Source organism: Anas platyrhynchos, chromosome 7 (genome assembly GCF_047663525.1).
Source record: "Anas platyrhynchos isolate ZD024472 breed Pekin duck chromosome 7, IASCAAS_PekinDuck_T2T, whole genome shotgun sequence".
NCBI classification, from domain to species: Eukaryota; Metazoa; Chordata; class Aves; order Anseriformes; family Anatidae; genus Anas; species Anas platyrhynchos.
The window spans coordinates 35,301,687-35,327,194 of record NC_092593.1 but is presented as its reverse complement, the minus strand read 5'-3'; the positions used below and the strand labels follow the sequence as shown (position 1 = coordinate 35,327,194).

General features: G+C 40.2%; 1 protein-coding gene across 4 annotated transcripts in view; it reads right to left on the bottom strand.

Annotated features, from left to right (window-relative positions):
• The window catches only part of GULP1 (GULP PTB domain containing engulfment adaptor 1), a 148,951-nt gene that overhangs the window by 110,358 nt on the left and 13,085 nt on the right, over positions 1-25,508 (bottom strand). The window contains exon 2 of one of the 4 annotated variants that reach the window (XM_072041297.1): positions 18,145-18,247. The exons of the other annotated variants lie outside the window; for them this stretch is intronic. The gene's annotated coding sequence lies outside the window, so the exon portion shown is untranslated. The remainder of the gene's footprint in view (positions 1-18,144; positions 18,248-25,508) is intronic. 4 annotated transcript variants of the gene reach the window in all.

Genomic DNA, 25,508 nt, shown 5'->3' with positions numbered 1-25,508 from the left:
TCATCACTTTAGGTCATCATTACTTTCTTGCCAGGTTAGTGCTTGGATCAATCCTTTTCCAAACCAGATAAAAAATGTATAAGGTACGCTTTCATTTTTAATTAGCAATGCAGATAGATAGATAGATAAGAAGAAAAAGCAAAGGACATCCCTTCTTCTTTGCATTTTACAGATGTATCTGCTTCAAACACAGCCAGGTTCAAGCCTCTAACCATTCACTTTCCTGCTGAGCATTATAGAGGCTACAAGCCTGATGGACTCATTTGCACACTCCATTTCTGCTCTTCTCTAGGCTGTGCTAGATATTCTTTACGATGCACATAGCCTTTTCATCCCAGAGGCACACTGTAATATGCCATAATAAAATAATAAAAAAGGTATGAGTACAATTCAGGTTGTGCTACAATTACAGTCTCGCTATTGTTTCATGAATTCTGTTAAGACACGATATGGCATTCACTTTCACAAAGACTAATAATTCATTACAACAAGTTATGTCTGGACAGTTTTTATATGTGTATGTAATGACCAAAACCACAATTGCCAAGTAGATAAAAAGCATTCTGAGGCTTCTACGAAGCATATAAATGCACAGTAAACTCTACAAACCAGTAATAGAGCTCCTCTATTCAAACAATAATATTGGTCCCCAAAATCCAGCTGTACAAACCATCCCAAGCAAAATTACTGCTGAGGGTTGCCACAGAACAGGGTGGGATGGGTGGTGATGTGGCTGCAATATAGCCACTAGGCCTGGGCACAGTGCAAGCCCATGCAGCCAGGCCCAGCTCCAATGGGATAACAACAGAACCCATTCAAAGGGGATTTTCCCCTGACCCAACACGAGCTCCCTCCAACAGCTCTGCAGGAATTTATCTGAGCTTAGCCTTCTTTGGCTGTGTTCACTTTTCCAGAAAATAGTTACTTAAACAGAAATAAATAAATAAAATCTCATCTCCGTATTTTTCTGATTTCAGATTAGGACCAACCTAACTCTACAGTGGGGAGCAAATACTTCTTATACAGATACAAACCCACAACTCATTCTTGCCACATAGAGGAAAAACGTGGGTAGCATTTTTAATACATTACGAAGAGGCTGTATATATGCACACAGCCCTACAGCAAACAGGCAGTCCTTTATTAAGGCTGGGACCACTGGTATACTAAGCCCAGAATTCAACTGCAAAAATGTAGTTGGCCTTTTGTTAATGCACAGTAATGACCACACAGCCAAAAACAAGAAAAATGCAACCCAACTGGAAAGACACTCATACATACATATTCAGGAAAAGCCAGGATATGTGATATACAGTACAGATTAGCAAAAGATGGAATCAGCAGTTTAAAGCTGGTCAGGTAAACTTCAGAGAATCCTAGCAGAATTATCACTTATTTTACTGACGTCACTGCCTATTGAATTAAGTCAAACTTCCCCCAGTTAGTTAGAAGCTAGTCCAGCAGAAAATGAACTGCAAAAACTACAAGAGCTGATATCAAGACATTAATTATATCAATATGGGAAGCTAAATGGAGGAAAGATAGCCTACCCCTGTTTCATCTGATTATTTTCTATTCTGTTACAGAACACTTACCGTAGCTCTTAAAACTCAAGGTCACACACAGATCCATGCCCCAACCCCCTATTACCAGAACAACAGCAAAGGTTTTTCAGAACCTCCTCCAGAACTCTGCACAGAGCACCAGCCCTGAGCAAGGCTCTTGGGTGAACAGAGAGAAGACGCTGATTTATCTCAGCAAGGCGGAAGGAGACATGAAGCCCTCTCATCAGCTTGTAGCAAAGGGAAACTGATGACCTGCAGAGCCTCAGTGGGAAATGCCTTGCATGTCATCTGAAGTCATTAAAGCCCCTGGATAACTGCTAAGCTCCCCTGACAGGTAGCTGGAACATAGGGAGAAGTGGATGGGAGTCTTTTCCTCTTGCTAAGCGTAATCTAAATCAGGCTTCTAAGTCCAAGAAGTGATTTATATTTTTTTTTATTGACAAATTACATGATCATGAACAAAACTTTAGGCGACTGACACAAACATATTAATCATCACTATAAAGATACCTTTATCTGAAAAGCACTTCTCAGCCACTCTATCTGTAGAAGTAAAATAACACATTACTGAACACGTGTCAAAATGGGTTTTCTTAAGACAGACTTGTAAAGAAACCAGAATCCCAAGGACACCCTTGTGTGTCAAATTTATACTGCTACCATAAATAACTGTACTGAAGCAGGATAATCTTTAATGATGCAAACATAAACCAAATGGTGAGGAGATTTGAACAAAAGATTTATTATAAGAAACTGCAACTTTCTGATCATATCCAGGATAGACATATCAGAGCTGCTACTGGGAAAGCTCAATTCAAGTGATAAAAGTTAAAACAGGCAGCATACTGAATTGTACTGGAAAAGAGCAAAATACAGAAAAAAATCTACAAGGTATGCTTTTGAGGCTTTCTTACTATGTAATACATAAACTTGTCTCGTTCATCATAACCGTTCTCGTTCTTATAGCCATAAGTTTCCTAAGATAAGGGATTTTCAGTTAGCTCATTTTACATATTGCCTATGCTATCCACCCCCCACACTCCCCTTTCCCACAGTTACGACATCTTGTGAATGATGGATCAATAACAGTAATATAGAGAAAATGCCAAGGTTAGACACTAACTTTCATTAAATCCCTCCTTTTTGGTAAAGTATTTGTTATCTAAAGCTTTAAGGTATCGCTGCTCATATATCAAATACCGTCTAAAACACAAACCTATTTCTCTGCTCCCTCCTTTTTGGAATAAAATCTCTCTGTACAAACCAGAGATGTGGTTGTTCCACTTACTCCTGAAAATTATTACACTTCACCTCTTTAGAGTGTTAGAATTTTGGGGGCCTCATTTGTGGGATAAGAATTTTGTGAAAAGAGCAAGCCTAATAGTAAATCTGACACAGATTTCTAATACCCCAAAAGCCAAGTAAGGCATGACCTTCCCAAGTTTATATAAGCAAATCCTCTGAAAGGCCCAGTTGAAACTTGCACTTACATATATGAGACTGACAGATATGAAAATGAATTCTTGCCAAGTTTTATATATATATATATATATACACATGTACAATCAAAGTTCAAAAGTTCATGAGCTAATTCTATGGGATTTTCCATGCCTGTGACAATGTTCTATAAAAACCTGGTACATATTTTAAAATATGGTCCAACTTCACTTTTTATGGTTCACAGAACCAGAGAACATCACAACTGCTTTGATTTTTGATGGAATGAAACAACTGCTGCAATACCTCTATCCCAGTTTAGTTATCTTCTAGATTTCCTGTCCCATGGAATGACACTCAAGTGACTGGCACTCAAGTTTATGTTGTTGTGCTCAATTTCCTTTTGAGATGTCCCTTCAGAGGTATTCCTGAAGCAACCTGCTGATTCTCTGGAAGCAACATAACATGTAGCAATGCGTGTAACTAGTGAGATTGCTGAGCCTCTTTTGCCCCTACATCCATCATTTATAACAGGAATACAGTTTAGCAAATTATTATTTTTTTTAAAGGGCATGATTTTTCAAACAAAGCTCTAAAGAATAGATACCTAGGATCATACAATAATTAATAATTTCAACTGCTGTGCTAAAATATTGAACAGATGTCCACTAATCAGGTAGCTGGCCCCTGAGAAATCAGGGAAATATATTCAAAACTCCTTCAGCGGTCAATTTAAACCTACATGCTGCAAGAAACAGCTCACTAGTGATGTTTGGCAACTGTATTTATGCCATTATAACAAGAAGTTCCCTTTGTGCATTCAATACACAGGCACACAGAGTTTCCAGCTTGAACACTGATAAAAGCTTATGCTTTTTGCATGCTCAAAACTTTCAAGTACTGAAAAAAAATGTCTGGGCAGCCCTATCGGGGTAAGTTCACTTAAGCACTAAAGAATTCATCTCCGGTCCATGAAGTCGTTGACTTACAGATCAGGAAGAGAGGTTTTGTGTGCTGCTTTATACTTACACTCTTCCCTGACAAACAACAAGGAAAAAAATTATTACACAAACAGGATAGCACAAAGCCAGCACCTATCCGAATCCATGCAGCCATTCCTAAAATGTCTTCTAGCTGACTCAAGGTGGTAGGTCTGGGAGTCTGCAAACTAGCTGAGTTTTTTCTTGTCCCCTCCAAACTCCATAGCTGCTGGGGTCTTGCGAGCTCTCTGCTCCTCACTGCAGTTTCTGAGGCTCTCGGTGAGCTGTGACTTCATGCAGCACTTAGCAGGTGTCATGATGGCTCTGCAAACGCCCCTCCCATCAGCAGGCTTGCTTGTCCTAGAGGGGATGAAGGCACCTCCCGTGGTGGCCCTGATCTACACGTTCTTGACAAGAATAGGAATGCAACCACACAGCAAAGCACAATGGAAAGAAAATTGGAACAGTCTCATCACCATGGTCATTCTGCCACAAGGCAGGGCACCTGCCAACAGTTATGACACCTACCTTGGTAGTTTGCCTATTAAAGTCAGGTCATGCTAATTTAAACAAGGACAATGCTCCAGAACTTTTTAGATCAAAATTTTTCTACAATATACAGTGGGAATGAAACAGATCCACTGCCCAAAAGGCTACAAGTAACGTAAGATGTGCCATGCCCTAGATTTGCCAAGTCCTGAGTAAAAAAACATAGTTGTGTTTTCAACCCTGCAAGCATGAGGAGTGCCCACAGTGCTAAGAATAAACAAGACAGAGCGCTCTACTAGAGCTTTATCCCAATGCATTGGTGAAGACACCAAAATAGATCTGGGTGCAGCCTGAAGCCATAAATAACACCAACTTACAATACCAGCAAGTTAAAGGCCAAACCTTTCTTGTAGGATGGCTTATCAGGACAGGAAGAACAAAAAGAATCCGTACCTGCCATGATCCTAAAAAATGCTGTTTTCTCAAATAACAACACAGGAGACTGAGTTTTGAACAATATGACAAAAGCGAGAAGCACAAATCTAAGAGAAACTACCTATTGAAGGCGTTTTCTAAGATGGGAGAAGCTTCTACAACGTTCAACAGATGAGCAGTTGAAGTGATTTGGGGAACTTGTATCCGGACCTGGAGATCACATCATATTTTGGGAAAAAACACTTAAGCAAAGGAGACTGTTCCATACACATCTGCCAACAACAGATCCCAAAAACAAAGCTAGGAATGGACAGCATTCCTGGATTTAAGGATTTAAGATTGCCTGCTGTACCTGTCTAAGGCCATGAAATTTCACTTAGTTAAAATTTAGCTGAAAAGCTAAAGCAAGAACTTCCGGTTTCAATTTAAACATTCAAAGGATGGCTACAGTGCCAGTCCCCCAGATGGTAGTTTGTTAAACAGATTAATCATCCTCCCAGTTGAAAACAGATGCCTTGTCTCTGAAGTGAGTTATCCAGCACCTGCGTTGGGGATTGACTCCTGTTACGTGCCTCCCTCCAAATGAGCACCTGCATTACTACCCACTATTTTCCAATACAGCAAGGGCACTTCTCATTTTTGTTTCTGATAAGCATAAAGTCCCTAATTGCCAATCTTTTCCATAATTTTATGGATCTTTTCTACAGTTACCCAGTTTCTAAACAGCTTGGTCTGCAGGCAGTCATCATGGTTCAGGCTGTACCTTAGAACCAAATTGCACTGAGACATCGGCAAAGCAGAGATCGCCTACTCCATCACTTACATTTCACCTCATTCTCCCTACTACTGTTACATCATTCACCACCTCCTCCAAATAGTCAAGACTGACAACACACATGCGATCCAGACTCATAGGTGTCACAGAACACAGAAAGCTCCTTGGAGAACAGCTATTTCAGATGTTGGTGACTGATCAGGTACCAAAACTTTCCTGGTGGAGATAAATGCTGATACAACCAGAAGCATCAGAACAGCTCACAGTCACCTGAAAGGGTCTGAAAAAGTTACTGATAGCTTCTGGAGGACACTAAACAAGGGAAAATACTCAAATAAATGCAGTTTACAAAGCAGCTGGCCCAGCTGAGACTTGTAAGGCAGGAGCACATAAATTGTTAATGTCAGCACAGTCAGCAGTACCATCTGCTGTAGATCACCTGTTGCATTTAACACCTCTTACATAAGGCTGACAGAGACCCAAACTGGATTTTGAGAGAGCAACAAGTGCATTAAATTTAATTCCAGCTCCGTTGTTTCCTACATCGTCAAAGTTGTCATAACATACCTGTTAGAAATGAAGTGGCCACAGTACTTGCATGCCACTTATGAAACCTACCTGCTATGCCATTATGAAACAAAAATACCAACACTTTTCTCTTAGAAAGAAAGCAGTTTGGAATATAAACTTCACATTTGTTGGCAGAACATGAAGATCTAGCAACTAAACAGCATGAAACATGCCATCAGGGAGACTTCAGATAACAATTCCTGCTCAGATGCAGCTGCCAAGATTCCTTTCACCTTGATGATACTGGACCCTAATAAGCTTCTTTTAAGGAAATCAGAAGATGCATGCACTTTCTACAAAAGTGGAAACAAACACACCATGACTGCAAACTTCAGGCTGCTGCTTACTTTTAAGAACAGAGGGGGATGATGATGTGAGGGGGATGAGGGCTCACAAAGCCTTCCACATTGTAGCAGCGCTCTATTGTTTCACCTCGCCTCCCTCTATTCCTGATCTTTTTCAGAACAGCATGGTCAGAGAAAAAAGCGACTGGGTTTGGAAGATGTTTCTCTTCTCAGACTGTACAAATGACAGAAGAGGTGTTCCATGGCTGTTATCCAAGTCTTACTGCATAGCAAGAAGAATTGATGGGCCAAAACAATTGCCTGTTTAAGTAACTTTGCTGCACATAGAGCTATTTCCCTTTCAATTAACAATTGATATATTTTCACTCCTCATTTACCCCCAAGCAATTCCAAATACACAAGCATAATTATTTATTACTTAAACATGTAACTTCTCAAAAAATTCCAAAGGAGATGCCAAACTGGAATGGAAGCCTTTTTTTTTTTATTATTATTTTTTGTAAGCAACCCTGGGATTTCACATTTTGTAATGCATGGAGTTCTCATTATATTGCATATGCAGCCTTGAGAGAGAGGGAATATTTCACTTGTGTCCTCTTAACTGCAGTTAATAGCTGTTTTTTTGATAAAGCAGCCCAGGGTTTCTAAAAGCATTGCACACTGTGCAAGCCCTGGGATTCTTTGTATGGACACTTGAGTTCACAAAAATCCATGGCTACAAAATTTGGTATTAAAGTACCCTTGAAATTACAATTATAAGCCTTCTCTTTATAAAAAAGAAAGCAAATCCCAGCCTTAATTTCCATAAGGATAGAGAATGACTAGCACTGAAAAAAGACAATTTTAACTGTGGCAGGTAAGACAAGAAATTTGGGAGTGTCAAGTACTAAATTTAAACCACGTTACCTAGTGAGGTTACAACAAGAGTAATTATTCTGATAAGAAAACACATTTTGTTTCATTTCTTGCTGTTATTCCTACTACTACAAGGGGAGAGATCTACGCTAATCAGCAGGGATGCAGCACTAAATGATTTCTCTGCTAGGTATTGCCAGAAACCAGACAAAATATCAGTACATACAAAAGTATAGTGTAGATCTCAAGTTTGCATAGTTATTTGGAAGACAATTATTTTGTGGCTTCTTCAAATGTCTTTATACACACAGAAAGAAGAAAATTTGTTTTTTGTTGTTGTTGTTCTTTTTTTGTTTGTTTGTTTTGTTTTTCCCCCTCTGTCCTTACCAGAACAGTTTCAGACATGGGTTAGGCTTGGTGAGCAGCAGTGATGTTGTACAGCAGTTATCTTCCATAACCCTGTCTTGTAGAAGCCTGTACCTTTGCTCCCTGGAACCCATTTATCCCATGCAGTATTTCAAGCAATCCGCCACTCCTTTGCTGTAGGCCAGTCCAGTGAAGTTGGCCACATCATTACCAAGTCTTCCTGCTTGCTGGTTTCCTCAGAGCTTTCTGCCAGGTTGAACACTGTGTACAGTCCTTCCAGCGAGGAGTCCAGCCAACGTACAGCTAGCATCCCTTACTTCACATGGCTGAAAGCACCGGTCAAAGGAAATCCTGCCACACTTAACAACTTAGGGAGATACTGTATGGGAATCGCCTCTAATTTCAAGCTCCCTTTGCCAAAGTTATGCCTACCTCCTCAGCCATTTAATACATTTTGAGCCACTGCTGCCACCACAGAGCCCTTAACCCTATTAGCCACCATGAAACAAGAACCTAGCCAGCAGTCTAACTGACCGAGTGATTTGGAGCTTTATACCTACCTACAAAATAATCAGGTAACTGAAGAAACTGTAGCACAGATGACAAAAAAAATCAACAACAAAACCTAAAAACCAGAAATAATCTTCTTCCAGAATTAAGGAATAATGACCTACTTCACCTGCATTACTGAAAATACTCATTAAGATAGTCAGCTGACTAAAGTTTCCTAGGCTAAGCCTCTGGATTTAGGTGGAAAGTAAGGTCTTCAACTCAAAACCACTTATCCCTGTGAAAGGCTCTGTGCAACAAAATATTTTGGCTAGTGCCAACTATTTTGAAGAAATCCAAAGTCTCTTTATGGTTTAAACATAAAACACTTTGCTCAACGCCAACTTTATTTTTCCTCCTCCCAGGACAGCTATCAGATTATATGGGTCTAACACAAAGTAATAGTGACAGTCTAGGCAAGGGTTCTGTTGTTTTGTCATTGTCCCTACTGAGATCTCACAGTAAATTATTTTAACTACACTGGTTTACGGCTTTCTCCTGTTGTAATTCTGTTATGGATGAACTCTTCTTTCACAGAAGCAGAAAGAAATGGGCACTTCTTGTCAAGACAGTCTGGATACGGCACCCACTCGCTCTCCGCTGCAACAGGTCAGTATGTTTTCCCATAAGCATTACTGCATAGCAGGACAAGCATCCATTATCTGCCACAAGGGGACACAGGGTGACCGACCGCCCATGCCACCGCCTGCAAGTACAGCTTTTCGAAGTCTCTGAGAACAAAGTTGCTAAAAGCCAACACATTCCTTCCTCCTAACTTTCCAGGAAGTCTCGCAATGAGGCTGGTGAACAATGGGGGTTTTACCTTGGAAAAAAACCTTGAACTGACAGGAAAAATGGCTTGGGACTGTCAAATTCAGAGTGTGGGCACACAGCCATGTCCCAGCACACACAGCTGCAGCTAGGAAAAATGCCAACCATACTAAGACACCGCAGAAGACAAATGAGGACTATTTCCAGGCAACAAACGCACTCACACAGCTTCTTACCCAATTCATATCTAGTATCTGAAACAACATTAAACACTTGCAGAAAGCATCGGGTGCAAACGCAAAACAAAACAGTGATTTTCATAATCTTTAGGTAACATTTGGCTAAGTTAGGACTTGGCACGAGTAGGTAGCCAACATCCTTTTCGTTTATAAACTTAGGGCAGAACCGGTACACCCAATCACGCTGAGTAATGGTACAGCAATGCCAAGTGAGTTCTTGGTAGGCAACTGCATGCCTTATGCTGCTTGATTGCTTGATCGGATAACACAGCTTGGCCTAACTGCCCGAGAAGAAAACATCACAACATGAGCAAAAAGTCTAAGTCTGAAGCATCAATTTAACAAAAGGTGGAATTATGAAAACCAATTGGTATGAACTTGTCATGTTCCCTTCTCCTTGTATGGGATTTGCTCTCTGAAAATCAGAGGGAAATTCTAAAGATTTTAGTAAACTTGAATTGAATGGAAATTATATATAGCATCATCCATCTGTTGCCATCTTGCTTAAAACTTGGCAGTGTCACTCTGTCTTTCAAGTGCAGAGCAAAAGAAAAAAAAAAACAACAAGGGTCATTCTGAATTTGGTGAATACAATCTAGATTTTTACTTTACTTCTAAAGGGAACATAATTTTGCACATAAAACATGAATACGTTCATGATTTCTACATTCTGTGGAGGTTGACATCCATATTATAAGCAACCTACTGGCTGTTCATCTGGCATTATTCACCATTTGTTTCCCATAAACCAATTAAGTTTCCAGAGCTGACAACTTCCCACCATGGGCATACCGGTTCTACACAAAAGATATTCAGATCTATAATTTTTGCCTGATCTCTCCTACATGATCGATTGTTGCATTATTTCTGAATGCCCCATGCTCATCTGATCAATACATTTCTGGAGATAAGAATGAGCAAGTTTCTAATAAACAAGATTGGCAGTCCCCTGATTTGGGGGACATATATTTTTTTACGTTATTTGATTAAATCACACCAGCGTGTTCAATTACTAACCGGATATCTTGAATAACTGTAGAGAGAACACTGAACTGTGTCTGGCATTCAGCTAAATTGTCTTTTTCAGGCTAAGTGATGTAAGCCACTATTATCCAACTTGTGCTGAACAAATACGTGAGGACAAAACCAACTCCTGCTTCTCTGTGCAGACACCTGGATCTGCATACAGAAAACACCCTAGCCTGGACTGTCACAAGATTTTATAGGATCATAGTTACAACAGGATACAAATACCTTGCAACATTTACTTAGCTGTGCTTGTAACATCCAGATACCTGTAAACAGACTGACAGGAACATGTTTTCTACATTCAGAATTAAGATCCATAAAAATAATGCTTCCCAGGAGTGCAGAAGTACTCAACTCCTATCACGACACAGGGCAATTCCTGAAGTCACAAGAAGAGCAGAATACGGAACCTGGAACAGATTGTTACCCTGCACAGACCTGATATGCTAACTAGTAACCACCATATGCTGTTGTTTTATTGAATTAAAGCTGGAATTTGAGTGCATGCTACAAGAATACTATGTATCTTTATGGATGGTAAGAAAATCAAAAGACTCGATGTTCCTAAATGCTTTATTGCATCTATATGCATTGCTAATCTTACATATTCCTAAGAAAACTGCATATAGAATCATAGAATATCCTGAGTTGGAAGGGACCCTTAAGGATCATCAAGTCCAACTCTTGACACTGCACAGGTCTACCCAAAAGTTCATAGTGAACATGTATGAAGATACAAACATGTCTATGTCTTGAATAATACATATATTGGCTATTTATACTTTTATAAAGATGAAAAGGTTGCATTCATGATTACTCTGTCAATATGTTCCTGTAAAACCAAACTGCAGCTTTGTGATTATCAAATAAAAACCAAGTGGATAACAGCGAGCTTCAGACACTAAAATAAATGTATTTATTGTCAAGCTTCTACTGCTTAAAGAATGCAATCTCACAAAGCCTACTTGTGCAGTCAACAGGTTTTAGCTAGTAACTTTACATTGTCACAGCGAGAACAGTTTCCAAAGCCTAATCCTTTAAGTAGAAGACAGTACAGCACTTAACATTACCAAAAACAGTTTAAAGACAAGAATATCCTGTATTCACAAAGCAGTGAATAACATGCAGTCTCACAGCTTTATCTCCTAGGAGAAAAATCCAAATTTTACAATGGGACTTGAATGTTTTTGGACATTCTTGTTTATATAGATAGCATATCAATTGGCTATTCAATACAAAACTCTTCTTGTATCTTAATACTCTAACTCCAAATAAAAGCAGCTTTTCAAATATTAGATTTCTTCAAGATCCAGCTTTGAAACTCTGAGGTGAAGTTCAGTATTTGGATATTTATCAGGAAGCCTTTCCACCAGCAGTCTTCCAGACAGAACTGTGTTAAAACCAGAGGCAATGTGACACTACCAGCTCTCCAGCAGCGAAGACTGTCGCTTGTCAAATTAGGCTGGAAGCTCCTCTTACAACTGGTACCCTGTATGGATGTGACTTTTCTCCACTACAGACTTTCCCGTCAGATCTCACTGTCAGTGTCGCACAGCCAGTGCTTTGAAGACAGTGCACAGAGATGCTCTGTCCCAGCGAGATGTCAGTTCACTACTATCAAGGGCCCCTAGCAAAATGAGGGGCCAGGATTGTAACACCTGCTCAGCTGTGGTAATAAGCTGAAATATGTTTTTTAACCTACACTTTAACAGCAGTTAAATAAAACGACTCTCAAGACTTTAAAGCGATTTAATATATTAAGAAACAAAAATGGATTTCCTTATTAGCTGAGTCTTCTTTAAGGTACTTCTGAACTTCAAAACAAGTCATCGTGCAATTCAGAAAATATTAAAAATACTGGATGTTACAATTCACCAAAAAAAAAAAAAAAAAAAAAAGAAAAAGAAAAAAGAGAAAAGCAGAAAAACCCCACACATGACAGGAAAAAAAAAAAAAAAAAAAAAGCAGAAAAACCCCACAGATGCTCAGGAATTAAACTGGAATTGCTCGCTGCATGTCAGGCACAACCTGCCAAGCTATTAGCTTGCACTTAAAGGCTTGCATTTGTTCAAATGCTGACCTGCACATCACAGAGTCTTAGCACGAGAAATGGCTTTCAGGCTCAGCTGCCTTCCAAGTGCCATCCATCATCAGAAGAAACAGATTATTCTCTTTACAGTCTGCTACGTTGCCAAATTCTTCTGGCTCTGTTCCATCAGTCCCACCCACACGATGCGGGGAAAGAGCAAACCCTAACTCTGTATCTCGCTCTTCCTGCGGTGCAAAATGAAAGCAATTGCTGTTTGATGCCGTTTAGAAGGAAACTGAGGCAGAAAGCCAGCTCTGTCATCGCCCAGCCGGTCAGGGGTTCATGAGGAGCCGATAAAGGCAGGCTGTCAACTTGAAACACGAGGAGGGCAGAGCTGGGAACACACTGCCTTCTGCATAACACGGGACCAGAAACACACCGACACACAGCAGGCTGCCCTTTGGAAGCCCTTCTAAAAATACCTGCACACTTGTCACCAGTACAAAACCCCGCCAGGGTACTGCTGTGCCCCAGAACTGCCTCCTGCAAGACGGGCTGGTGGGGCTGCTCCTTACCAAGGAGGCGTTCCTCCTGCAGCTTGTTTGTACTCTGCCTGGTAAATAAGATTCCCTTTTCAAATCCAAACATCCGCTCTTTCATTCACAGTGAAATAAATTGCAGAGTAGGGTTATTTGCAGCTAGTAAATAAAAAAGCCTACAAATGCAGCTTTTGTCTACCTATGATTGCACTGAATAAAGCCCATCGGGTCAACGCTTCTGCTCCTGGTACTGGAAGCAGTGCCCGTACTGCTGGAAGGAGGCTGCTACAAAGCTCTGCAGCGACATGGCCAGGTTCCCCAACCAGGCAGAAAAAAGTAGGTAAATCCCAAGGATCCTAGTCCCCATCTCACCAAGGAAAAGGGAGAATAACATTGATGGCTGGAGGATTACCAGATCCTTGTACAAACCCAGCCCAGAAGATGGAAGATGTCAGGAAACGCCTTTTTTGTCCTTCCCACCCTGACATGTAAGAGGCTAAGGAGGAAGGCTGGGGTCACCACTCCCCTACAAGTTGGCCTTCTGGGTTGAAAACAGCTCAGTAAGTTTCCGAGCAGCAGCAGGGCCAGCTGGGCTCTGCTCTTTCACATGCAGTTTACATTCCAGCTTCATTCTTGCGGCCACCAGAACGCAGAGGGTTTCGTAATACGTTACGGATGGCTTGATCACTTTGGGCCCCTTTGCTGACTGTTTTGCCACAGTCTGGCCGGCTGACTAGCACACACCGGCAATTTGCTTAGTGAAAAGATGGCAAGAGGAACTTGAAAAGATGAGCCGTGAATTTTAAAATGGCCTAGCACTGGAAACACACCAATCCGAACCTACTTTCCTCCTTTTAAAGTATATGCCAAAACCACATTGCAAGTTCACATAAGATTTTCAGACAGAGTCAGATTACTCTTTACTAGAGCTGCAAAATGCAAACCCACTGTCCCTACAGAAAAGCAATTTAAGTCCCACACATCCAAGGGATTCTTCAGAGCTCAGGACAGCAATGTGGTTTGAAACCTAAGGCACCCACCCACTGGAGATAGGGCATGCTGCACTTCACATGCCAAAACCCAAAAGCAACAGCTGCAGCATCAGTTTGGGGGGAAGAAAGGGTATATGGCTGCTTCACCTGGAAGTCTGGCAGCAAACCCAAAGCCAGCTGTGCACACCCTAACCCAGGCAGGGAGCAGTCCCCCTGGCCCCATAGCTTGCTGTCTTTGCACGGTGCCAAATTGCGAGATAAAAGCCCTGTGCTTCTCTCACTGACATCCAAAGCGGGGAGCGTGTTCACTGATGGATTTCGCAAAAAAAACAGCTCTCGACCCTCCCCCACCCAAGCTCAGCAGACTCCGTTTCTGTTAATTTAATTGCTTTCAAATAATTAAATTCCACTCTAAGTGGGGCTAATCTGTGACGCTTCAAACTAATTACTACCTTGGTTCCAAAGGTTCTTTTTTTCCTTGAAAAAGATTAAAACTGAGAATTTATTCTTTAACCATTTGAGTCTCGGTTGTCTGGCAGACCTGCCAAATGAACCCATCACCATAAAATACAGCAACAGCAGCAAATCCAAGGCTAAGGCAGCCCATCTTTTCCTGTATTTGATCTGGATTTTGTGTGTTATGCTAATTGAGGCTGTTAGGTAACATCATTGTACGCTGGTTAGTAGAGTTATTTGTGGTTTTCCTTTGCAAAATAACAGGGTTTTTTTCCTTGTTGAACATAATAAGCACCCAGTACTACTGTGTAAATTAACACTGAAGGCAAAAGGGAGGTGGGGAAGCAAATAAAATCTTGCATTAATCCTACAGGTGGGGTTAACGATGCCAAGACAGAGCTTGAAATGAATGCCATTTGTAGGGCATTAGCCTAGCACCATGGAACCATAAGATATCACACCAGTGTTGTTCAATAAATAAATAAATAACTGACAAGGCAGTTTTTCATTCGATATTTGGCATGCCAGTGAGGGTAAACAGGGAATATAGATATAAACAACGGTTTTCTATTCATCCCCTCTCTTCTTTCCCAATAAAGACGACACTGGAAGAGTATTCACTCAAACTGGACGAATCTAACACTTTTCACAATGCTAGTACTGAAATTTTGGGTTTTATACTTAGGCAGAAGGCAGAAGAAAAAAATTGACAAATAAGCAAAGCTCATACAGACTCTTTTATAAAAAGACCGACTGACTGTCTCATGTGAGAACAGCAAGCAGAAAGGGCCCATTTATATGTCTCTGTCACTGACAATTACCGCTGAAATGTATCTTTAGGAGCCTCATCTGAAGCTCAGGAGACTTTCAATACACTGCTCATTCTGCAGAACTCATATTTCTGGGTAGTTTGGGGTGTTGTGTTTTTTTTTTTTTTGTTGTTTGTTTGTTTGTTTTGTTTTTGTTTCCCAATTTATGAAACAGATCAACTTACTCCAATGATCAAGAATCCCTGATTGCATACTGGATATGCACTGAATGCTGCCTTGAAACACCACCACCCTATGGACATGAATTAACTTGATAAAGATGTATGAAATAAAATATTAAAAAGAGCTTGCACAATCCCAGAAACTCAACTTAGGTTTACGCAAGCTTTCCATTAATCTAAGAGACCAAAGCTCCCAATCTGAGGCATCTCATCAGAGCATCTAGCCATTTTTGCCTTCACAGAAATATTTTAATCTAGAGATGTCAGCATCAGCTATGATCCTTTATGTGTCAAAGCATCATTTGTCAGCCACTCAAACTCTGACAGCGTAACCCATGCAGCTTAATGCTGCTCATGACACAGCGCACGAACACGTGCCTTTCCACCCCACACTTCTTCACCTTGTATCAGAAATGCAGCTGCGTTCTTACAACAGGAAACATGCACATGAAAACCCATTTTATCTTGAATGATAAAAGGTGTTTGTGAGCCAGTCAGCTCATCAAACAAAAGCGCCCTGGTATTTGTTTCATGGCTACCTCTTGCCATGTGTTCAAGAACAAGTCCTTGCTTGCCTACCTACGTACCTTCAGCATGCAAAGGGCTTCCCAAGTAGAAGTTCAGAAGTGTAATTTTATTTTTATGCATTACACTTTCTTAAGAAGCTGCCCTAGCAAAACAGCTAGACTTCTGTTCTCTCTCAAAGCACTAATGACAACGTCACTCTGACTAAACAGGCCTAACATTATCTACCTAATGCCCTGTCAACTGCATCTGCACATTCTGTGATCTAACCTGGTAAAGAGAAGCAATGAAACAGAAGTAAAGCAACAGATAAAATAAGCAGCATGCAAAAGAGAGATAAAGAAAATCCAAGAAGAAAAGGGACACAGAGGAAATGTAAATTAGTACCAAAAGCTGACACAAGTCTGTGGAGGCGTTTTGGTTAGAAAGATCTTGCACGCAGTGGTCTAGGACAAAGATTAGCTTCTTTTATTCCATGATTAGTGCCGTTTCATCTGCCCTGAAGTGGCAAGGGAAAGCGTTCAGATGGCAAAAGAGATGCGTTATATAAGCTGCAACAATCTTCACTACAATATCGCTACACCTGTCAATCACACTATGATATAAAAGGAATCATATTCCTACTCAGTGGCTACAGCTGATACCACAAATCAGCACCCTGTGAACTCAATATGCACTCTATTGATCACGAACAAGTCAGCCCTACACATCTCATCCGGAGTACGTAATTGATTCAGCAAAACAAAGGCTTCCCCACCCACCAGCAATCATACGACTTCTTGGGCACAGCACACTGCTGATGAACACAGAAGACTTTTTCTGCCTACAGAGACCCTAAGATTAAGTTGTTGTAGATGAACATCTGCACTGCCAGGACTGCTGAAACAACTGCATCACCAGGCATTAAAATTTAAAATTTATGTGTTTCTTACTTCAGTGGCTACCATCACCACAAAATCAAAGGGAGCACACTGCATTGGAGACAGAATCTGGAGAAGAAAAAGCTCTAAGAACTACCGAGTGTTTCTAGACTTTCTCCTGTGTAACCAGCATAATCAAATGTCATCTTGTTCCTCATCCAGGAACAAGAAAGCAGATACATAATACAAATTAGCTCTATCAACATAAGGTACCCAATGCAACTGATTACCTGTTAGTGCTATCAGCACATTTCTATGATCAGGTGTAGATATTCAGTATACACTAGAATACTCAGAAAACGAGTTATTACTGAACTTGGTCTCTCCCCTACCTACCTTGCATCTCACCTGAAAGGTATCTGTCAGAAAACCCAGAAGCCACAATCACGAGCTATGAAGAGTTGATCCAATAAGATCACTTCAATTCCTTAAATTCATGCTTGCATATTTTACTGACTCTTGAATATCAGATTTATCTAACCTAATACTTGGTCAAACACAAACCAGGAGGTGATTTGTAACACAGTTAATCCTTTGTTTTTAAACCTGCAAATGAAAACTGCACTGGTGCCAAGAACAAGTTAATTAATTTCCTAGGGTGGAATGCATGTAAAAATATGGGAGAGGTATGCACTCGCTTGGACACAATCCACTACAACTCTTCAAAGAAGTGAACAGGCTCTTATGAGCTGTTACTACAAATCACTGAAATGTCTTCTTTAGCCAGTCAGGAAGGAATGAAATAAAAGTGAAGCAACAGATAAAATAAACAGTATGTGAAAGTGAGATAAAGAATATCCACGAAGAAAAATGTCTAGTTTAGGGGCTGTGCATATGTCTACCATCTGAACAACATGTTGAGTCATCTTAGCAAGCTCATCAACAATCTATTTCCCCAAATACTGCAGATGGAAAAATGGGTTTTAATAAACAAAAGCAGTTCCTCTGAAGACGGGGAGAAATAAAGCTGGCAATTAACTTTCCAGATTGTTTTCAGTGCTCTGAAGGGGTTCATATTGAAAATATATATAGATAGCAGCATCTATAGACGTGTGAAACACAATGTTCTCCAAGGAAAAAAAAAAATGGTTTGTTTACCATGGTACATGTATCCTGCTCTCACAAACATCACCAAGGTTAAGTTTAGGATATTGGAAAATTGCTGTTTCCATACATTGATCCAAACAAAAGGGAAAGAACTAAATATTTACTGAAACTCATATGAGCTTAGTCATTTGGACCTCAAGTTTTAGGCCACACATCATTTCACTGAGAACTCTGTAGACACAGAAGAGCCCAGCAGTGCTTGTCCTACCAGCTTACACACCCAGGAGAAGGTCCCAAGTCACCCTCTGGACTTGTCACAGGAACCCATGCTCTCTGCCACTTGAGCTTGACAATGGCAAGAAGCTCTCCATCTTTTTCCACCACTGTGAAAAAAACAACACAATACTTCTGGGATGCAGCCAGTGGAAAGCATGCAAAGACGTAACACTGGCAATTAATTACTTACTAATCATGTCTTAATTTCAGGAAGAATACAACCAGAAATACTTCAATTATTGTTTTGTTTTTATTCACCGTAGACATTCATGGTTACAATTACAAAAGCTTAATGCATTAGTTTCCAGAAAAATGTCTCTAACTCACAATGACTTTGAAACAAGCTCCATTTTGTATCCCTAATTTAAACAAATCATTCTCCAATCACCATGCTATTCAGAGGCGACTTTCCAATGAGAAAGGTTCTGCAATGGGAGAAGCAGTAGAGCAAAAATTAGGTATTCTGGTGCTTAAATACCCATCAAAGCTTAATACAAAGTTATCACATTCTTCCCACTTGGGAGAAGTTAGATCTAGAGGCCATTTGGAAGTATAGAGTTTTTTCCACTGATTTTTATGGACAATGATCAGTGGATGAAGTTTCATGATAACAGCATGACTTTTCAAGCTGCCTTCCAGCACAGAACTGCCTGCATTTTCAGGACAGACAAAGAGATTGTGTATTTTGTTTATTCATGTACTCGGTCAATGAGAAAACATTCCAAAACATTTCAAAATCTGTAAGGCAGGTTCTATTTAAACATCAATATCATTTTATTTCCAGGCTTGCTTAAACTTGAAGAATTTTAAAACTTGAATATGTTGAATGTAAAAAGTTAAAAATTTACATCCCAGCTGGCAATGATCTCATGTTAAATTATGAAGGAACAAAGCACTAGCTGATCTCTCTTTTCAAAGGATGCAGGATTCCAAGGACCAAACAGCTGACAGTGCAACGCAGTTATTTGTTTGCAATAGCTCAACTTTTGACATTTGTCAGAATCTTTGAGCATCAGACACAGCAGCATCCTACAAGACCAACTTTCTACTTCCTCAGCTGACAGCAAGGTAACATATAAGCACTGCAGGCTGTTTGCAAACAGACACGGAAGGGTAAAAATACTGAGCAACAACAGCCTCAGTCACTTCATTTTTTTTCTTTGAAGGAAGAAATGTTCCTGTCAGCATGGGTTAGGACTGGCTATGCTAGCAAACATATCTCTGGTTTGTTTTATAGAGCCATTGCTCGAGATCACTGCCACACACTGCACTTTGTGTCTCCACAACACTGGCTGGCATCAACATCAACGTAAACATTTGTGAAGCAGATACAATATACCAGCTTAACCACTAATCCCTGTGATTGCTAACACAGAGCCATATGCTGATATTTCAGTTCTCTGTGTATTTAATTTTTACAACCTAGGCGCGGTTCTTACACATGCAGCATTTCCCAATATTCACTCTGGCAGAAGCAATGGGGTTAATCAAACACCAGATAACTCTGCAGGGATTGAGCACCAGGAAGGCTACAAGATGGCCAAGTAGACTCTTCCTAAAAGAGCAGGACAACAGAGCACTTAGGAGCGGAGGCCTGGGCTGCTATTTCCCTCAGCAAGCTGGGCGAGCCTCACTGTCTGCACAGCCCATTGAGCAAAAACCATGGTCAGTGGTTCTGATGGTGGCTTCAAAGCTGTGTCCCACCTGTCCGAATTCAGGCTCTGTCCTTTGTGAAAGCAGAATGATGTGATGCTAGTGTCGCATCTCGCAGGTGAAATACTACATGCAATGCTTGAACAATGTTAGTAATCATTCAGAAACTGTAAAATGTCACAACAGTGCTATGTGATCCTAATTGGGATCCCTTTACAGGCATACGCCATGACAGCATGCATTCATGTAATGAAAGACTGTTTCTATAGGGCTGCTGCTCATTCATCACACAAAATGGGTGCTCTTTCCCAAATGTGCAACTTGTTCAATAGCTAATTGCAAAGCCCGGTGTACTGCTCACCACAAACTCCTAAAAGCAGAGTTGGAAAACAGCTGATGCTCGTGAAAGAAAGCTCTATGGCAGCTCTCACTGGAGCACTTCGATGGCCCACAAACTGCACTGCACTTCAAAACCCAAAACCCCTCACAAAAAGTGTTGTCCGCATTTTACAGTGGCTGTTCAGCATTTAACAGATTGAAGAGTTGGAGGTCCCAATTGAAGACACTTGCTATCCAATATCCAGCAGCCTACTCCAGCGAGAGGTGGATTACACTCAGCTCCTGACTGGTGCTGCACTGACAAGAGTGCACTCAAAGACTACGCTTGCTTGCTGCAGGTGCACTAAAACCTGGCAGAAACTACTAAAGCCATCTGCCAAGAAACATGTGTCTAAGCCCTCAGGTGTTATTTATGAAAGAGCTAAAAGATGTGGAGTACTTCATGTACAAAGCAAGCTGCCCTTCATTTCAAATACATCCATGTCAACACTTCTAGAAGCCAGAGCCAGGAGTTCAAGTCAAGTATTTCTAACAGAAGTGAAGAGCTTTCTAGAGCATCTTGACCAGGATTGAATGGCAGAAACAGGGAGAAAATCACATTCTCCAGAACAACTGATTGATGAAGTTGAATTCCAGACTCTGGAGAAGCAAGTAAGTTCTCAAGCACAAAGTTTTTTCTTCCCATTGTATGGGAGACCAGCCCTTCTGTCCAAATCCCTTCCAATATCTTTGTGCTTGTTCTCCAGACTGGCTGCACAAATCCCTCCCCCTTGCTGCCCCACTATCACCCTGATTCCCAGTCCCTCCTCACTTAGAAAACATCCACAGTGCTCCTTGACCATTTTTAATAACATCTCAATTCGTCATCTCTATCTTTTTATGCAAGTCCAAATTTTACCTTAATTACTAGCTCTTCGTGTGACATCTGCCTCCTCTGATCAAGGTACATCTTCCCAATGGATCTTGGTCTTCTGTTCCCCTCGGATTTACAATTTGACCCAGTACTGGCTCCTAGTCCAAGCTCCTTTCCTCTCATCACCAGACTCCCTGCCCTAAAATCTTGACCCAAGTTTTCCTCTCTCTGTTTTCTGACTACAGGCTCACTTTGGCATGGAAGGGATGGGCAGACCTCCCGTGTTCCCTTCCAAATTGTATTCTGTGATTATTCTAGATATGAACCTGAAGGAAATCTTAGCTTATACAAATGAATGCTGCAAATTTCCTAAATACAAAAGTAGTAGAAAGCACATCCCTCATATAAGACTGGTATGAGAAAAATGATACTACATGTTACTAATACAAGTTTTCTGACACTTTACAACTTGGACCAAACCACATTAGATTTTTTTTCTCCCTGTTAGTAATATAACTCAAGTTATATTGGAAAATTTAAGATAAGAGTTTAGTAAAAATTTTCAGTTAAAAGTCGGGTTATATAGTGTAAAGTGTTTGGGAAACTTAGAAAGTTAAATTCCATCATCTCCATTTATGATGTGCATACTAACACCACTGCTAGTAGAGAGAGTTCAGAAGTAAGATTATTATCTAGCCTCAATTTTGTGGACTAGCTATGATTCACTTGAAGATGCTTCCAGAATGACAAGTATATAATCAGCCATGAAAACCAGTTCAATCAAAAAGTGGTATTATAAAGCAGCAAACAAAGTGAGAAAGAAAGAAAGAAAACTCCTTTTGAGAGGCCACAGCATAATGCTGTGATAACACATCACTGCTCCATCAGCAATGGATTTAGCAACTCCTGCTAAACCACTCCAGTTGCTCCCAACTCATTCTCCTTCCCTTGCCATAGGTTAGTAGTTGACCTTTTAGGTACTCCAGTTCCCATGGTTTTATAGCCATACTATTGACCAACTGTTTAAAGATATTGAAAAATGCTGGTGCAACACGCCAATGTCTCAAGGTAACCAAGAAGACTTCATACACAGTTTGCAATCTAAGTCATGTTTTTAGTATCTTTTTCCAGGTTGATAATTTTTCACCCCCAGTGCTTACATTGGTAATGGAAATCAAATAATAACATAAGCAAATACTTCAGCGTTTTCACACATTTGAAGGATATTTGTGCTTTGTAGTAGCTCTTATAGTTATTATCTGTTCTTACCAAGAACAGAGCTGTATTTGTCTGCAAATCACAACCTGACTGCCTGAGACACACCAATATTCATGCCAGACCTCTCTCACGCTTCTGCTCTCCTGTTCCCTCCAAATTCCTTCTGCTGCCAGCATTTCCCTTCTATTAGGCACACACAGCAAGTTGAAAGTATTCACTTGAATTCGACTGAATTATTCAAGCCGAGTATGTTTACTTCCATATGTACACAGACCCTTAATAAATCAGTAAGAATACAGCCTCACACAGAAGCCACCTCAAATCCCCAGGCTACTACTTATGCAGAGGGAGTCCAAAGCAAGCATCTGCATGACAGATAGAAGTTTTTACATGAACCCACATTTTTCTCAATCTAACATACAAACTATTCCTTTTCAAAATTACAGCCTACTGGCAAATATGAAAATGAACCCGAAGGCCACTCTCAACATATGCTACCCCAAATAACGTATAGCACAATTGCCTGAAAATCTAACACAATAATCTAACAGTTGTACCTGTCAAGAATTTGCAAGAGGATTCTGAATATGCTCATGAACTAACAGCAAGTGTAGAGACAGCCAGACAAAAAAAATAAGGAAAAAAAAAGAAAAAAAATGAAAAAAAGGAAAAAAAGAAAAAAAAAAGAAAAAAAGAAAAAAAGCTAAGAAAACTAAACAGAAGAAATGGAGTGGCACTAATATTTAGGTGCAGCACTGAAACTGGAGAGATCTCACAGGCTGCCTCTTAACATCCCACTTGTGGTGGATGTCATGACTCCGAATTCTAGCCGACCTGTGCAACCTCTGAAACTTCACAGTGTTTGTGACCGCATTACGTCAAACACTCTGCCTCTCCTGAATTCTCTTCACAGAGTATTAAAGCACAAAACGTTACTCTGGAGGTATAAACCCATTGCTTCTGAAATGGAGCTACCTTCCAGCTAGTTTGCACAAATCAGAAGCTGATGTGCTCAGGTCTGTCTGACCTGACGTGTCTCATCAACACGTATGATCAATAATTATGGTCTTATTCTCAAGTACAGAATTGCACGCTTCCTTAATTTATAAGACTCTTAATAGAATTGCAGAAATTCTATTGTAAATACAATTGTAAATAGAATTGTAAATAGAACTGCAGGAATACGTATTTCTTCTTTCTCCCTCTTTAAGCCCCTGCTATCAGTGTTGTACTGTTGCAATGAGAGCCAGGGTTCAGCAAATAGAACTGAAAAAAATACACCCAGAAAAGCACCACATGCACTACTAAAAACTGTCACAGACTTGAAGATAATAATTTCAGCATAAATCTTAGGTCTATGGCCATGAACAACCAATTGAAGAAACGATAAAAAAAAGACAACTAAACGAAACAACGTTTTTGCTACTTTGCAAATCCAAATGTTCAGAAGGAGCACACCCACTCACAGCCAGCCACCTTTGTGAAACTGCAAACTATTCAGATTTACCTTAACAAAAGCAGCTCCTTAAACAAATCACAAACCACTTAAGCAGTACGTTAGCCTCTTCTTTATCGTGGACTGTACATGATCATGTACTTGCTAGCTAGCATAAAAAGACACTTCAGTTATTCCTGGACAATATAGAATAGGATCCTGAATCTGGATTTACAAAAACAAACTTTTTCCTTTTGGGGGAAAGAATGCTTCTTACTGACACAAATAGGACAAGACATTTTTTGTCTGTACCAAAACGAACACGTATAATGTTCTGAGAGAGTTCTCAGTGTTCTTTGCAGACAGGCTCCTTTCGGCTGGTGCAAGTGATATGACTGAGACAGGCTATTTGTCACAACTAAAAAATATATTTTAAAAGTAGCCAGGATCAAGGTGATCAAGTGTCATGTCAACAGCAGGATGAAAGACTGAAATTTCATGTGATTTCATGTGATCAAGTGTCATGTCAACAGCAGGTTGAAAATTGAAAATAATTCTAAAAGCAATTATAAGCAATAAATATAAATTCAAGTTTTATCAATAGCTTAACCTATGTACCAAATGGACGCAGGTATAGGCAATCTCACAGGAGAAACCTTTATCTCTCTGCCACCAAATTCCCACTTTGTCACAGCGAAACATCTAATCTGCTCACTGGTGCCTTCCCTTCAGGCGAGGGATTCTTTCAAAACCCTTCTTAGACCACAAGGAGGTCTTTCATCGCGCTCTACATTTGCAGTCCAGAGCACAGCACAATTACATGTATTCTCCTTTCACAGCTATCACTGCACTCGGAATGTGCATTTCAGGACTGGAAAAGCTGCGGGATGCTGAACTGGCAGTTGTTGCACTAATGGCATGATACTATTATTTTAAAGCCCTGGACATTAAGGATTAATGAACTGTATTCACTTTAGAAGAACAAAAAAAAATAGAATTACTATTTAGACTGAAACCTACACCACGGATTTATTTTTACTTTAACAGTTGTTTTCTCTTTTAACTTGAAAACATGGAAAAAAAAAATACATACAGCATATTGGCCTTAACAGTTGCTTTAAATATCCAGAAAACCTTGCTGAAACTTAAGATACAAGTGTGATAATGCCACAAGAGTCCTACTCATTATCCAGCTCAGCACTATATTCCAGCTAAAATTACACAGGGTGTTTTGTGCAGGACATTTGCATTTCTCATCACAGAGGACAAGGGAACAATAATAGGAAAAGCCTCCTTTGTACAACACATTAAGTATTAAAAACCACAGGAGGTTAAAAATGTCCTGTTACATGACATCATTGCAATGCAGCAGATGAAGGGAAAACAATTTAGAACAGGATTTGTCTTCTCTTTTGATCTAGATGATAGCACCAGATCATGTTTAATACAAGAGGTCTGGGTACATTTTATTTTATCATCCAAAGTCTGCACCAAATCTTGAAAATCAGCTTAGAAATCTAGGAATGCATAGCCCCAGAGTGGTCGTGGAAAACGAGTATTTATGAAACATGGTAGAGATCAAAATTGTATTCCTGGTTAAAAAGGCAAAGTCTGACCTGCCATGGCAATGCAGTAGCATTTCTGTAAGGACAGCTAAAGAGGAGACAGACATGAAAGGAATCCACAGTCCTTGTTTACTCCTGAGGAATCACAGACAGAGATCAGGCACAACAACCAAACGTGCCTGATATTCCTCCAAATGTTGAATTCTTGCTTGCATCAATTAAGTTCTCACTAACTCCGGTAAACAAACTGGGAGTGCAGAGATATGCATACGGTTTCAGTGCAAGAAGAAATGAACACTCGTGAT